The sequence below is a fragment of the Canis lupus genome, chromosome 8 (genome assembly GCF_011100685.1).
Source record: "Canis lupus familiaris isolate Mischka breed German Shepherd chromosome 8, alternate assembly UU_Cfam_GSD_1.0, whole genome shotgun sequence".
Classification (NCBI taxonomy): domain Eukaryota; kingdom Metazoa; phylum Chordata; class Mammalia; order Carnivora; family Canidae; genus Canis; species Canis lupus.
The window spans coordinates 15,073,136-15,090,019 of NC_049229.1; the positions used below are offsets into that span (position 1 = coordinate 15,073,136).

General features: G+C 35.1%; 1 long non-coding RNA gene across 2 annotated transcripts in view; it reads left to right on the top strand.

Annotated features, from left to right (window-relative positions):
• Window positions 1–2: 2 nt before the first annotated feature.
• Window positions 3–16,884, top strand: part of LOC102153957 — a 69,972-nt gene continuing 53,090 nt past the window's right edge. Inside the window, exons 1-2 of one of the 2 annotated variants that reach the window (XR_005363141.1) lie at window positions 3–87; window positions 14,326–14,416. This is a non-coding gene — a long non-coding RNA (uncharacterized LOC102153957). Of the gene's footprint in view, window positions 113–14,325; window positions 14,417–16,884 lie in introns of both variants that reach the window. The other variant, XR_005363140.1, reaches the window with a different exon arrangement.

Genomic DNA, 16,884 nt, shown 5'->3' on the forward strand with positions numbered 1-16,884 from the left:
GGCCCGGGCCTTCGAGGACCCTCGTGACTGACAAGCCGGTGCGCCAATCAGGTGCAGCTGGAGCGTCACGCCAAGGAGCCGGAGCGGGTAATTGCCGACCTGGCGGAGCTGCGTACGGAATTTGGGACGGTGATTGGGGCGGTGGTCTAGGGAACGTTAGCGTCTGAAGCCTGTCTTGTGTTTTTAGGTGTTGCTTATGAGTGTTGAAGAGGAGACTTAGACCTAAACGTCAGAATTTTAGAAGTTAAAATTTTAGCTTTTAACATGGCGCTGTGGAGTGGTCTGGACAAAGATTGCTGTTCGGGGGTGCAGCAGGGCCCACACCTCTACACCCTGGAAAACTCTTTCACGTACGCTTGTATTTAGAACATTTTCACTTCTGCAAAGTTTAAAAACTTACACAAATTAACGTGACTAATTTTTCATGTGAGGGAGCAGAGGCTATAAAAGAACAATAAAATGCTCTACTGTTCCTGCTGTACTATCAATGGAAGAAAGGACATTAATTACTTTAAATCTGCAAAATAATTATGTCAAGTTTTAAAACGTGCATCAGTTGCTATTCTCTGAGTGATACTGTAGAGACACTCACCTAAACCTTTCAAAGAAGTGAGACACTCAAAACGATTCTAACAGTTTAATTCAAATAAGTAATTGCATGCAGCACAATCTTTGAAATTAGAAAAAATAAATGCGAATTGAAATTTGACAGCGTATTACTCATCAGATAGATTTATTAAAAGATATTTGAAGTACTTTTATAGTCCAACATTTAAAAGCTTTATGTTCAATTGAAGAAAAGAACAAAGGTTAGAAGAATTTTAAATGTTAAGCTCTATTAAAAAACAAAACCCGTCAGTTCAGAGATTAGGGACAAGGTATTTAAAATTCTTAATTCTAATAGTCTAATGCATTTACAGTAGAGGAAGCAAAGGTAGAAACTTGCACAATATGTATTCTTCAGTTTTAGAGTAGGCTGAATGAAAAGGAGCAGAATAGGCATCAGAGAACTGGAATGGGGTCAGTAGGGATAAAAGAACGCCTTTGACCTGTCCCTAGGGAGCCTCTTAATTAGGCTTTCATTTCCAAAGATCACCAGGCTTGACAGGATCTTGAGAAATCTTGTCTGTTCCCTTGTTCACAGCAAGATATACAATTTATAATCCAGCCTATGTCTAGAAACATCCAGAAAAAGATTTCACAATATATAATCCCAAATTGAGCAGCCTTCTCATTCAAGGCACTCATCTCCATCTCTAATTTAAACTCATGATTCTTTGCAATGCTGTATATTTTCTTTGCCTCTGGTTCTCTTTTTAGAAGAGAATAATTATAACAGGGTAACTAGAAAAAAAATTTTATGTAACGAATTAGCAACCAGTTTCAGATCATTTGTTTTCATCTAGATGTGAAGGTTTTTTTTTTTTTTTTTTTTTTTTTTTTTTTTTTTTTTTACCAATATTCAGGACACTGTTAGGAAACGGTTGGGGACATGTTTTGTATATTATAAGAATACCCCATAGATGTTTGGGGTGCCTGAGTGGCACAGTCAGTTAAGTATCTGCCTTTGGCTCAAGTCATGATCCCAGGGATTGAGCCCCACATTTGGCTCTCTGCTTAGCAGGGGGCCTGCTTCCGCCCCCCCCCCCACCCCACCGCTTCTGCTGTGCACTCACTTGTGCACTCGCTTCCCCTCTCTCTGTCAAATAAGTGCATAAAATCTTTTTAAAAATACCATTTTTAATACAGTAGTTCTTGTTCCTGTCTGTGCCATCACTGATTTAGAAATTTCAAGTTTTACCTGTTCCCTTGAACCTCTATTATAGAATTGATGGTCATTTGATTTTATATAAGTTCTCTATGTAATTCTGTGTTTCAATATCCAGACCTACACTTACATCTTGGAATTGCTTACTGAGATAACATTTGGGGTTTAACTCTTTTATGCATTATTTCTACTTTCTAAGGACCTTTCTTACTCCTTTATGATGTTTATTACCTTCATTTTGGAAAATTTCTTATTTTTGTCAATTTATTTTAAGTAGAAGAGTTTGTAGGCTGAAAAGATGTGGATTTCCTTGGGCTAACTTTATTTTTTTTAAGATTTTATTTTTTATTCATGAGAGACAGAGAGAAAGAGAGAGGCAGAGAAACAGGCAGGGGGAGAAGCAGGCTCCATGCCGGGAGCCCAACGTGGGACTCCATCCTGGGTCTCCGGGATCATGCCCTGAGCCCAAGACACACACTCAACCACCGAGCCACCCAGGCATCCTCCTTGGGCTAACTTTAAATAGAAATATGTAGATAGTAATGTATAACAAAAATATGAAAGTTATGACATGTAGAAAAGGAATAAAGGAAATAATTTTCCCTTTATAGGAGACTAATTATAGTTTATAAAGTGGGTTTCTGAAAAATCTGCTGCCTAGCAGAAATGATTCAAAGTGTTAGTCTTAGCATTACCAGCAGAATTAGAAATACTGCCCTGCAAGTTTATGATAAGAATCAATTGAGAGGATAGAAAGTATAAATGAAATCTGGGCTATCTATCTTATCAACAAAAATGTCCTTTATAAAGAGCCTTAAAGGCACAAATCCACTAAATAATCCAGTGCACAGCAAAATGCCTGCAGTATTATATGTGCTCAACAGATGTTTGTTCAATGCATATAGTATAAATTTTAACTAATGTAGCAAAGGAGAAATAAATATTATTTATCTTCTCTGGCTCCCCATCACCTGTGGATAAGTGCAAGTTCCTTAGAATGGCATCTTAGGTTCTTCTCATGATCTGGCCTTTGCCTAAATTTTCAGCCTCATTTTCTGCTACAAACCATCTTGTGCTTAATGCTTCTGAAACTGCCTTTAGTTCTTCAAAACTTTACTATTTTTGCATTGATATTTTGTTTTTGTTTTTTAATTTATACCCCTGCTTGTAAAATGCCTATTCCTCCTTCAAACTCCAGCTCAGAAATCTCTGGGAAGTCTTTCCTTAATTCTTCTCATCAAGAGTTTATCTTTTCTGCTAAACTACTACAACTTGTATATATTTTCCATTATTGTACTTATTCAATTGATATTGAAATTTCCTTGACTCTGAGTCTGTCTCCTCATTGAACTATGAGCACTTATGTATCATGTTTTTGTGTTTAAGGTTTGCTATAGTACCTGGCATACGGCAATTACTTAGTATATGCTTGTTGAACTGAATTTATTTGCCTATCTAGGGTGAATAGATATGTAAAATGGAAAAAAAATTGCTACTCTTGACGGGAAATTGTAACACATAGTAAAAATGATATACAAACTCATTTCAAATAACAAAGCATGTCTGCTTATCCTCTTTTGGAGTAATACCTGATTCATAGTGCTCAAATTTTTCTTAATGAATAAATATAGCTAGCCTTCATAACCATTCTTGTGAATGATAGCCATACCAATTAATTGTACCTTCTATATGCCAGACAATCTGATCAGCAGGGAGATCTAAAAATCAGACAAGGACTCTCTCAAAGAGTTCCAATTTTAGTGGGCTAGATATATACAAAGAGTTCCAATTTTAGTGGGCTAGATATATATGTAAACAAACAAACAACTATGATATAATGTGACAGTGATCATTTTAGAAGTATGTATAAGGCAATACAACTATTCTCATCCTTCTATCTCCTTCTCATCCTTTGGGAAGATGTTTGGATTCAGTGTCAGGAAAAGCTCTAAACACTTGATGTAAAACATGGATTGAGGCTCAAATGATGAGTTTAAATTTCTCAATTTAGATAAAGCATGAGAAGCAACTTGAACATGCTTAATGTGTTTAGGGAGGATACACTGAATAGAAGTAAGGCTAAGTCAGCATTTCCCAAAGTTTGTTCTGCTGAGTACTAGTCCTGTAACATACTTCTCTTAACAAGTTTCCATGGCCAAATAAGTTGGAGTGTTATTGACTAATTGTGTTGCCATGTCATGAAATGGATCACAACATTTCACTTTCTATTAGCAAGGAGCTCATACTACGATCAAAGGACACAACTAAACAAATCCCAGAATTCCATCTTTGAGGATATGTTTACTGGGATTCTCCATACCAATTTCTGAGTCAGCCAGGGTTTAGTTAGAAAATAGAAGCCATACCTGTTATTTGAACAGAGAAAATGTTAATAAAAATTGTTATTAGGATAAATTGTTGACTCAAAAGATAAGAAAACAATAGTATATCATAAAGTTAGCAAATTCAGGAAACAGCTAATCCATCTTGGGCTAGGGGAACAAAGGGAAGAGTTTGGAATTATTAAAATTTAGGAGCTTAGAGGAACATTCCTGTGAAGTCCCCCAGAGAAGGAGGTGGTGCTCAGCTGGGATTGGTATCTTAAGAGGTGAGGGGATGTGATGAGGCTGATTTGGCAAGTGTCTGAAACTGCAAAGAGAGCATCCAAGCACTGAAGGACAATTCCATGCAGTCTGACAAACATATAACTGGAATCCCTAAAGGAGAATAGAGAGAGATTGGGATAGAAGAAACATTTCAAGAGATGATGGCTGAGAAAAATTTTTTTTAAGATTTTATTTATTCATGAGAGACAGAGAGAGAGAGAGAGGCAGAGACACAGGCAGAAGAAGAAGCAAGCTCCATGCAGGGAGCCTGATGTGGGACTTGATACCAGGACTCCAAGATCACTCCCGAGCTGGGCTGAAGGCGGCGCTAAACCGCTGAGTCCCCCCCCCCCCCCCCCCCCCCCCCCCCCCCCCCCCCGCCCCGCCCCGGGCTGCCCAATGGCTGAGAAATTTCCAAAAATATTGAAAGCATCAAACAACAGATCCAGGGACGCCTGGGTAACTCAGTGCTTGAGCATCTGTCTTCGGCCCAGGGCATGATCCCAGAGTCCCAGGATAGAGTCCCACATTGGGCTTTCTGCATGAAGCCTGCTTCTCTCTCTGCCTGTGTATCTGCGTCTCTTTTTGTGTGTCTCTCATGAATAAATGAATACAATCTTAAAAAAAAAAAACAAAAAACCCACGATCCAAGAAACCCAGAGAACTCCAGTATTAGTTATGTACTGCTGTGTAACAAATTACTCCAAAACTTAGTGGCTTAAAACAACAAAAATTACTTGTCTCCTAGTTTCTGTGGGTCAGAAATAGGAGTGGCTTTGCTTGGTAGTTCTGTCACCCACTGTGGAGAAAGCCAGCAAGGCAGAAGCCATAGTGCCTTTTAGGACCTAGATTTTCAAGTCATACACTCTCACTTCCATCTGATTCTATTTGTCAATAGCAAGTTATGATATTTGGCCCATATTAAGAGTAGGGAAATTAGGTTCCACATCTCCATTTCAAATATGAAGGGGAAATAAAAATTTTTTTATGTAAACAAAACGAAGATATTTGATGATATCTCAGCAGGGAGATCTAAATCAGCAGACCTGCACTATAGAAATGTTAAAGGAAGTCTTCCAGGCAAAAGGACTGTGATAGCAGAAAGACATTTGTATCTACACAATGAAATAAAGTTTTAAGAAATAGTTAAATTAAAATGACATATAAAAGACATTCTTTCCTGGGGTGCCTGGGTAGCTAAGTCAATTAAGTGTCCCATTCTTGAATTAGGCTCAGGCTTTGGCCTCAGGGTCGTGAGTTTGGGCCCCATGTTGGGTTCCACACTGGGTGTGGATCCTACTTAAAAAACAACATTTTTTCCTCATTTTTATTTGTTCTAAAGATAGTTAACTGTCTAAAACAAAAATAGTGGCAAATTTATTGTGGACTTATAGCATATATAGAAGTGTGTGACAACAGTAACACAAAAATTGGGAGGGAGGAATTTTAAGTGTATTTATATTGTAATGGAGCAAATATATATTTGAAAGTAGACTGTGATAAATTAAAAATGTAAATTATAAGCCCTAAGGCAACCACTAAAATTTTTTTAAAGAAATAAAATTAATATGCTAAGAATGGAAATATGAAGGAATCATAAACATAATTCAAAAAAGTGGGAAAAAGAAGGAAGAGAAAAGAGATGAGGCAAATAAAAAATAACAAGGTAATAGATTTGAGTCCAACCATATTAATAATTACATTAAATGTAAATGATGTAAACACAAATTGACAGCCCGATTAAAAATTAAGATATACTTATATGCTGATTAGTGGGAACTCACTTTAACTATAAAGACAAGAGATAGGTTAAAGGTTAAAAGATAGGAAAATATACTGTGCAAGTACCAATAGAAATAAAGCTGGAATGACTATTTTATATCAGACAATGTAGACATCATAAGAGTAGTATGTAAGTAAGTAGTATGTAAGTAAGAGTCAGTTCACCAAGAAGACTTAACAATACTGTTTGTGTACCCACAACGGTACTTCCGAAACATTTCATACTATCAGCAAAAACTGCTAGAACTGAAAGGAGTAAGACATAAATCCACAATTATATTTGGAGACTTCAACACCCTTCTCTCAATAATTGGTAAAAAAATATATAGAAAAACAGTATGTTCGTTGCTAATTTTAGTAGAAGATACACCAACTAAAAGAAAATGGCTCATCAAGGGAAGAAAGGCACATTTTAAATTTGTTTGTTGTTTTATTGTAGTTATTAATCACCTTATTTATTTTTATAAATGCTTACCTTAGATTAAATTTTTTTTTTGCAGGACGCCTGAGTGGCTCAGTGGTTGAGCGTCTGCCTTTGGCTCAGGGCATAATCCCGGAGTCCAGGGATCGAGTCCCTCATCGGGCTCCCTGCATGGAGCCTGCTTCTCCCTCTGCCTATGTCTCTGCCTTTCTCTGTGTCTCTCATGAACAAAAAATAAAATCTTTTAAAAAAATGTTTTTTTCCTTGAAAAGTCATGTAAATCAAGCTTTATATTCAATCCTCCTTTCCTCTTTGACCTGCAATTTCATTTCAGAGATAGTATTCATTTCTAATTCATCTTTCACAAGTCAGTAATTCTTAATATTTAAGTTTCCCAATAAATGTATAAAATCTATATGAAGAAAACTGTAAAATGCTTTTGAGAAACACAAAGTAGACTTGAACAAATGAAAAGATCTGCATTCTTGGCTAAGGATTCAATATCATGAGGACAGTTCTTTCCATATAAATGTATAAAGTTAATACTCACTTTAATCAAAAATATCAAAAATATTTTTTTCTGGATTTGGAATGTTCATTTTAAAGTTAATATGGAAAAATTAGGCAAGAATAGTCAGGAAAATCTACATATGTTATGCTTTCATAAAAAATTATTATTGAACCTTACAAGGCATTTATCTTTAAAAAAGAAAACACCAAAAAAGTATATTTTATATTAAATCACATATTCATCCTTTCTGGTGCTCTTCATTCCTTTGTGTGGATCCAAATTTTCATCTGGTATCATTTCCCCTTTGCTTGAAGAGCTTCCTTTAACTTTTCCTGAGTGAAGATCTGTTGGTAATGACTTCTCTTCAGTTCTTCTTATGGTTATGGATCATATTTTCCTGACTTTTTGGTTGCCAGACATTATAAATTTTTATATTGTAAAATTTAATTTATTTACAATCTTATATTGTAAAATTGCAAATTTTACAATGTTGCTTTATGGATTTTGAAGCATTCTTTTAAGTAGGGTTTTATTTTGATATACAGTTAAATTACATGTAATCCGTTAGCTGCTTTTTGAGGCATAGTTTTAAGTTTTGTCTTGGCATGTTTAGAGTAGCTGTAGGCCAGGACTAAATTAGCCCCACAATGAAAGCAATACCCATTCTGAGTGTTCTAGTTAATGTTCTTTGTATTGCAAGAGCTTTTCACCGTTTTTGATGAAAACAAACTATTCTTATCCCTATCCCAATATGAGCACTGGGAATTGTTTTGCCTATTAGTTTCCAGCCTTGAGTATTTACTCTCACATGTACCTGAATCAATACTCAGCCAAAGAACCAAGGAGACCTCTGTGCAGATCTCCAGAACTATCTCAGCAGAGCTCCCTTTTCTCTGGTACTCTGTTCCACCAATTCTCACTGCCTTGACTCCTCAAACTCTGATTGCTCTCCTCAATCCAGTGAGACAACCAGACTTTATTTGCATTCTACCTGCAGGCAGGAAACTGTCTATAGGCAGTGAACTGATGGCAATTATTGAGCTCAACTTGTTTGTTTCCTTTCTCTCAAGGAACACACACAGTCCTATACTTCCTATTATCCAATATCTAAAAACAGTTGCCTTTTTTTGTTTGTTTGTTTTAGTTATTTTTTTCACCTAGTTGTTTAAGTGAGAGAATAAATCTGGACCCTGTTACTCCATCTTGGTCAGATATAGAGACTGATTTTATTAGGCCTTTTGATTCCCTTATGGGTCATGCAGTGGTTGTGACACTCAGCACAGGTAAAACCCTTCAGAATTGAGAAAGCCAAATTTGTGCTAAGCCATGAGTACCAGCAAGGCAACATTTTCATTGTAGGGAGAGGATGTTGGGCAAAGCACATATGATTCCCAAATGTCCCTGACAATGCCTCGACCTCTAATTTTCTACTGTTCTTAAAAGTTCATTCTCTGATTTAACACCACTTAAAAGAGTGGTTCTGTTTGTTTCAAGAACTACAATTACAAGTCCACTTCTCTAAACATCTGAAAGCAAAGATCTGTGGGTGTTAAACTTTCTATATTCTCATGTGTCTGAAAAATCTTTATTTTGTCGGAAGTCTTAAGTGATATTTTGACTTGCCAAAGGTTTCTAGGTTCAAAGTTTTTTTGTTATTATTTTTCCTCAGTACCTTGTAAGTATTTTTCTGGATTTTGTTTTTTCCTACTACTAATAGTACTGATAAGAAATATAATGACAATATTTTCTCATTTCTTACAGTGTTCAGTATTTGCCTGGAAGCTTGACAGTATACTTTATACAAGTTTCACCATGAATTTAGATATGAATTTTTTAAACTTAATTTTGATCAGCATTTGATAAATATTTTAAATAAGTATACGTGGGTCTTTTAAAAAGAATTCTGCCAAATTTATTTTAAAATATTGCCCACCTACCATTCTCTCTCCTTTTCCCTCCTGAAACTATGTAATCTAATGTCATTTTTTATGTATTATATTTTTCTTGTATCTTGGTGCTGAGAGCTTTCCTCAGTTCCATCTCCCCACTCATTAATTTACTTTTCATCTGTATTTTGTCTGCTATTTATCCCGTTTTCTGAGTTTTTAAAATATAAAACACGGTTTTTATTTCTAAGATGTCTGGTTATTTTTCTTAACTACTAAGTATAGTGTGTGTTTCATCACCTGTTTTTGTTTGTTGATTTCCTTTTTCATCTCTTTGAAAATATTAAGTGTATTCATTTAATATTTCTAACCCAAATTTCTGTATTCTGTCAAGCATTTACTGGCCAATTTCTCCCTTGGACTGTGTGGGGATAATCCCACCAACTTCACAGAGTTGTATGAAATCAGATAGTATTAAAAATTCAGAGAACACTGGTAGCACAAATAATAAGCCTACTTTTTTTTTTATCACTTTTCTCATCATTTGCCTATATTCTGTTCTTTGATTCTCATTGATAGTCCCATCCTTACCCCTTCTATTTTGCACCATCTGTTACTTTAAGAAGAAATTAAAAGTGTACATGTCATTCATTCTTTCTCCTAATTGTTTTCTTCTTCCATTTTTTTATCTCCCCTAATTGGAAATTCTATAATATCCCTCAAGATTGGAAAATGTCTCTTGGCATACCTCCTGGTTGACTAGTAGCAGTTTTTCTTATATTCTACCTTTATTTTAGGGAAGCCTAAATCTACTTCCTGTGTTGATAAATTGGCTCACCACACCTAGTTGCTGAAGTGATTACTCTTCATTGCTTTTCTCAATTACGTAATTATCTTTATTAAAGTAATGCATTTAAATGCTAGCACATTGTGCCATGCACATAGTAAGTTCTTAGTAAAGTTAGTTATCATTATTTTAACTTCTTTATCTTTTTGAAAAGAGAATGATAATTAAAAATTTTTTCTAAAGATTTTATTTATTTATTCATGAGAGACATAGAGAGAGAGAGAAAGAGCGCGGCAGAGACACAGGCAGAGGGAGAAGCAGGCTCCACGCAGGGAGCCCAATGTGGGACTCCATCCCGGGTCTCCTGGATCACACCCCAGGCTGAAGGCAGTGCTAAACCGCTGAGCCACCAGGGCTGCCCAAGAATGATAATTAAAATTGATGATATTCTTTAAATATCTTATTATACTAAAATAGCAAAATGAAAATTGATTTGAGAGTTTCTCTTTTTAACATTTAAGGGAGATGCAAGGAAACCTTTTTTTACAGATTTTTAAGGATTGTAAAAATAAGATTGTTCTCAAAGGCAGTAACATTGACTGCATAAAATCAAATCCCTTCTGATCCTGTGGCTGCGTCTTGTATTTGGTAAACGTAATCTTGTCATCTATGCTAAGAAATTATTCTAAAACACAAGAAGTTTTGAGCATAAAGATCAAATGCCTTTCGGTTTTTCCCCCAAATACCTTTCTATTTATATATGTTTAAAAACTAGAAATATCTTGTGAATTTACACTGATGATACCTAAAGACTCAAACAAAATGGGAACATGCTAAGAGAAAAATGTAGGATAATAAACTGTATAGGTTGTTAACTCAAATACTGGAATAATGCACAGAAAAAAGACTGAAAGGAAATTCACATAATATTAACTGTGATTGGTTTAGAGTGATCTTTTTCTGCTTACTTTCCTGATAATTTTTTTCCTATAATTTTCTACAATGACTGAATTGTTTGAAAAATCAAGGAAATAGGGCAAAAAAAAATCAATGGTCTAGTATTAGCTGCATGACTTAACTTACAAGTTGTTCAAATCAATTGAGATAGAGTATGTGAAAGCATGTTGTCAACTATAAACTGAAGTAGTAAGCTAAATTATTGTTATTATCAATAACTGAAGGATAATATAATTAATCTTTTGAACTCTTTGCATGGAGAGCTCTCTTTTCAGTCATTTTCATCTAATTTATTTTTGTCAATGCAAATGGGGTTCCAAAATACTTGGAAAACCTCCCTGAGGATAATAAACTATATTATCTTTTTTGTTATTGCTTTGAACTTTACTGTGATGATAACAAAACCCTTTAAGATGGTTTTACCTCCTATTCTTATACGTAAGGTAGCAGCAGTATCTCCCTTAAAAAAAAGTGGGGGGGGAAGAAAAAATAAAACTATTCAGATTTAAAATCTATAACTTTCTCTAAAAGGTGAGTTAGTTAAAGTATGGGCAAAGAAAATACCAAATTTACAGGAACAAATATGTACTTATTAAGTAACACATTAACTGCAAGTAATTTCATATGTAGATTATCTGTAATTTGAATGCAATTTTCTAAATTTTTTTTTTATGTGGGTAGTTTCAAAAGTCCTTTGGTGTTTAATAACATGTGCTATTATTAAGACAGTTGTTTAAGTGCAGATTTTTTGTTTAGTGCCTGATGCTTTCAAGATACTGCCTATGAGAATGTTATTACTTATAGTTGAACTATTTTGGGGCCTCTTGACTTCCTTTCTTCTCGGTACCAGTTATGTGTCTGATGCTTTGGTAGACAATGGAGGGCCAGCTATGAACACGCCAGATACAGATCCATCCTTGGGTTATAGAATCTTGTCACACAAATATTTGAGTGTCTGGTTTGTACCCAGCCCTATCCTGAGAATTTTAGGGTTCCCAAAGAAAACCGTACCCCTGCTGAAGAGCATTTGAGTTCTTACCCTCTTGCATGGTATTTTCCTGACTGCTACATAATAGTTTATTTTTACTTTACCTGACTTCTAAAACAGAAGAATTGAGAATAACCAGAGTCAGTCAGCTTTTCATCTAAGACTAGGTACCCAGCTAAACTGAGGAGAATCCAGGTGTGAGAAAATTGATTTAAAATAAAAGATACTAATTCTGCCATAGAGTTTTAGAATTATGATGTATTCAGTCATATCATTTTTGAATAAGTTAATGCTCTTTTTCTATATTTTCTTATGGTCATTTCAGATATGCAGACGTGGGATATATAAATTCTGACTAGCTAATGAGCAGCATAAATGAATGACAGTAGAGACTATTAATTTGTATATATTTAATGTCTTCTGAAAGGAAAGCACATTTATTTAAAAAATAATAAAAAAAAAAATAAAAAATAAATAAATAAATAAAAAATAATTTATAGGGCTTATAGTATAGGATTTCCAAAATCTCACAGTAGAAAAGTAAATGTTATTTATTTAATAAAAATTTTATAATATCTTGCAATTAATATTCATTTAGTTTTATGAAAGTTTAGAAGTTTACCATAAGAGGACACTTCTGCGGACGTTCTGATATAAATAAAACAATTCTAAAACAGGTTTATTAATCATACAACTATTTCAGAAGTCATGTTAGAATGTGATTTTAGAATATAATTCTAATTCATTTTTTATGGGTTAAGGATGTAAGAGAAATGTCACGTAACACTACATTATTTGGAGTAGAGAGGGCTTGCTTATAGGGAAGTGAGAAACTCCATTTTGTGTTTGTTAAACCCCTAGCTTTCTGCCATGCCAACCCTGACTTTTAGTCGCCACCCTACCTATATGTGTTTCACTGATCCTTTTCCTGTTCTGTAGAGAATTTTGTTCAAATAGTATTCTTGGAGAAAGCCATACAACTATCTACCTCTGGCCCAATGCAAAATCAATCTAACCTACTCCAACTGGGTTTTCATTGCTGCTTCACAATCTTGTTATTGATCTCCCATTTATTCCCCAGCACACTTCCCTCAGCAGGTGCTTCAGATCCTTCTGCTCACACATCTAATTCACTACTTACCCTTTCCATTCTCACCAGATAATATCCATCCTACTGTACTGTGAAATTTATAGATAGCTAGTGCTTTTTCATTTTTCCTGGTCTCTACCTTAAACAGCAAACTTTTATTGTGTATCAACCATGTGGCAGGCTCCTCTGCTTATTGCTGGCATACAGTACGTGCTCAATAAATGTTAAAATGCATGTATTGTGTTGATGAAAAGAAAGGTTAGAGGCTGAGATACTTTAGGTAGAGGAGAAGGAGAAAGGAAGTACACATTAGATACTATGACCTTGGATGTTCTTTCTTAGTAAAGAAAGATGGTTTCCTATCTCAAAGAGGTGTTTTTTATTTCCAGGGCTAGACTCTTCATACCATTCCTTTCTTCTTCCTTTTGAAAGTGATCTGATTCTCTCAAAGGAGGACAACTTCACTATATCAAAACACACCCCCCTGAAACCCATCATCATCAACTAAAACTTTGACCCTACTGACTATAACCATCCCATTTTCATACTTCCCTTTTGCTTAAGTGCTCTGCAGTTACTACAGTATACTCATTTCCTTGTTACCTATATTGTCCTCTTGCATTCATTTGTTCTGTTTTCTTATTCCCATCTACACCAACTAAAATCTCACCTATTTATTTTTAAATCGCACCTATTTTTTTAAGACTCACTAAGCCTTCTTTGGCCCCTGTAACTGGAACCTTTCTTGAGGGGGGCCAGCAATGTCTGTGCTGCTCCTATGGCATATATCTTAACCTGCCTTCTACTTCTATGCAATGCTGTGGGTTTCATGTCCTTAACATAGACAGGGTTCAGTAGATATTGGTTGAATGAGTGTTGATAAATTGAATATCTTAAATGGGGATGACAAAAGAAAAAAATGGTTAATATTTTTACAAAATAAACTTTTGCTTTAATCACTCAAATCATTTTATTTTATTTTTTTTAAACTCAAGTCCTTTTTTTTTTTTTAAAAGATTTATTTACTTATTCATTCAGAGAGAGAGAGAGAGAGAGAGAGGCAGGCAGAGACAGGCAGAGGGAGAAGCAGGCCCCATGCAGGGAGCCCAATGCGGGACTCGATACTCGGTCTCCAGAATCAAGCCCTGGGCTGCAGGCGGCGCTAAACCGCTGCGCCACTGAGGCTGCCCTAATAAGTCATTTTAAATGCTATTTCTATCCATGCCTTGGCACTCCAACAAATGAAACTGTCAGCGATTTGTCTAGTTTTAGTTTTTAGCTAGCAGGATGTTATTGGAAATAATGATGTTGGTATAGCCTTATTCCTTGCCTTTATTGTGGGAGGAAACTAATGCCTTATACGTATTACTAAAGTCTAGATTTCTCCAATGAACTTAAAGGGATTTGAGAGTCACCTGGAAAGACTGGCTTCTGAACCAATTTCAAGGTGGATTTTTAAGACTACAAATGGGAATTTCTGGTTTGCTTTCAAATGGTTCTGATATTCTTCATTTTGTTATGTTTTTCAGCTGGTACTGGTTATCACTGCACTTTATCAAATGGCATCCCCATTTCAATTGAGAATGAAGAGGTTCTTGGATAAAGAACTTTAAAAATCAGGTACAATAATAACGTCATAGATGATTCTTGGAATTTGCTAAAATGAAATGCTGCATCTAAGTGGAATATAAGTACAACATCTTAGCCATATAAGATCATTATCATAAAGTAATCATCATGATTAAAAAAACTCTAATTGAATCATTATTCTTTCCAAAAGATTTGAATTCTAAGAATACTTCTCAGAAGCTCTCAAATTTAATATGGAGCAGGAAATATTGCAATGAGTCCTCAAGAGTGAGAAATATAAAAAACAGTTGTGCTGTTCTTTCATTGTGTTTTTTAAATTTCATTATTCATAACTGTATAGTACTTATGCATGGTGAAGAATGTAGTCATAGGAGAATGTATCTGTCAGCATATTAGTATATAAAAAAGAATAAAAGTAAAAATGAAATAAGCATGCTTAGTAGGTTCTCATATTTAATATTTGAAACTTTAGCTATATATTCCTTTTGAAACTAATATAAGAAAAGAATAACATTTTTAAAGCGTGTATGTCATGACTAAGTAAAATAAACTTTTATGTAGATGGATAAAGCTAGCTCTGTGATTTCTTATTTTGACTGCTTGGACAATACCAACAGCAAGATAATGGCCCAAATATGCATATCAATTTGAAGCTGTAGCTACAAGGACACAAACGATATTTTAATATTCAATTAGAAATATTACATATATAAAATCCATAGAAATCTAACACTAAATATTGTGGTGGTTAAGATTTTCAGTGAAGTCTATAGCCAGTATAAAATTTCAGAATTTCAGGTATGCGTGGGTGGCTCAGTGGATGAGTGTCTGCCTTTGGCTCAAGTTGTGATCCCAGGGTTCTGTGATTGAGTCCTACATCAGGGCTCCCCATAGGGAGCCTGCTTCTCTCTCTGCCTGTGTCTCTGCTTCTCTCTGTGTGTCTCTCATGAATAAATAAATAAAATCTAAAAATTAATAAAATAAAATTTCAAAATAATGTTCAGAGTTTGAAAGTACGATAGATATCACAAAGGAGAAAGAAAAGAAATTGTAAACAACTCAATAAAATGTTTGAAGGATCTACTGAGCTTGATTCTTTGTCTATAAGATTAAAAAATGAAGTGCCTAATCTTACATATTTATGAGTTATATTTTAAGATGCTTTAATTTAGTCATTCCATTTTTCAGTCTTCTCCTATCTTGACATTCTGAATCCCATTTGACCTAAGTAAGCTATTTCAGCAGGGAGCATAGGCTATGCTCCAGTAATAAACGTTAGGGGCTTGAAACAGGTTTGTTTCTTGCTCCTGTTACACGTACATCAGTAGTTGGCTGGGGTCTCTGCTGCACATTATTCTCATTTAGAGAGCCTGGCTGAGGAAGGGGGTCTACCTGCATTCTTTCACAATTACTGGAAGGAAAAAGTAAAATGGAAAATAGCACAAAATATTAAAGCTTCTCCCTAAACGTGATATTTAGTGCACTAATGAGTTCCACATCCACCTAGAAAAGATTGGAGATGGCAACTCTTTTAACTCATTCTCTCTTCAAGCCAGATTTGAGTGTTGCTTTGTTTTCTAGTTGCAGAACTAGAGGGATATCCATGGATGATAACTTTCTTCAAGGACGAAATATAAGAGAATGTTATATGGAGCAATAGGGTAAACTGTTTTCTTCTCTCATTTGTTTATGGATTCATGGTCTTCTTTTGCCCCCAAGGAGACTATAATTTGGTGGGAAACATAGGTCTAGGCTCCATGAAACAACTGAAGAATGAGACTATCATATCATTCCAGTGAATGGTGATAGGCCACATAACAAAATCAAAAAGGTAGATGAAATTAAGTGAAAGATCAGTGTTGAGTAACTTAAGAAAATTTCCTTGAAGAAAGTATACCATTAGATGGACACAAAGTATTAGGTTTAGGTTGACAGAAAGAAGGAAAGCATGTACTCTAGTAAGAGACACAGCAACTAAGAAGTCAGAAATGGGAATTAGCAAGGAAAAATCAGAGATGAAATTTGCTCAACTGGAGTAAAGGGTGAAATTAAAAGTTGAAGTGACACATTAGGGTTAGTTTTCTGTGAACTTGAACACCAGGCTAAAACAACACCAGGCTAAAACATTTATATTTGACCTGATGGGAAATAGTAAGAAACTGTGGATTCAAGCAAAGCCAGAATAAAAGAGTGTTTTAAGTTATAGGAGTTTTAGGACAGCTGGGTGGCTCAGCGGTTGAGCTTGGGCTCAGGGCGTGATCCCAGAGGAGTCCTGGGATGGAGTCCCACATCTGGCTCCCAGTGAGGAGCCTGATTCTCTCTCTGCCTATGTCTCTGTCTCTCTCTGTGTCTCTCATGAATAAATAAATAAAATCTTTAAAAAATAAATAAATAAAAGTTATTTTAAAAAAATTTTATAGGAGTTTTAAGGATACATCTGAAGAAGAAATTCCTAAGAAGTTAATATTTTGTTTGGCCACATTTGGCCAATCTAAGGT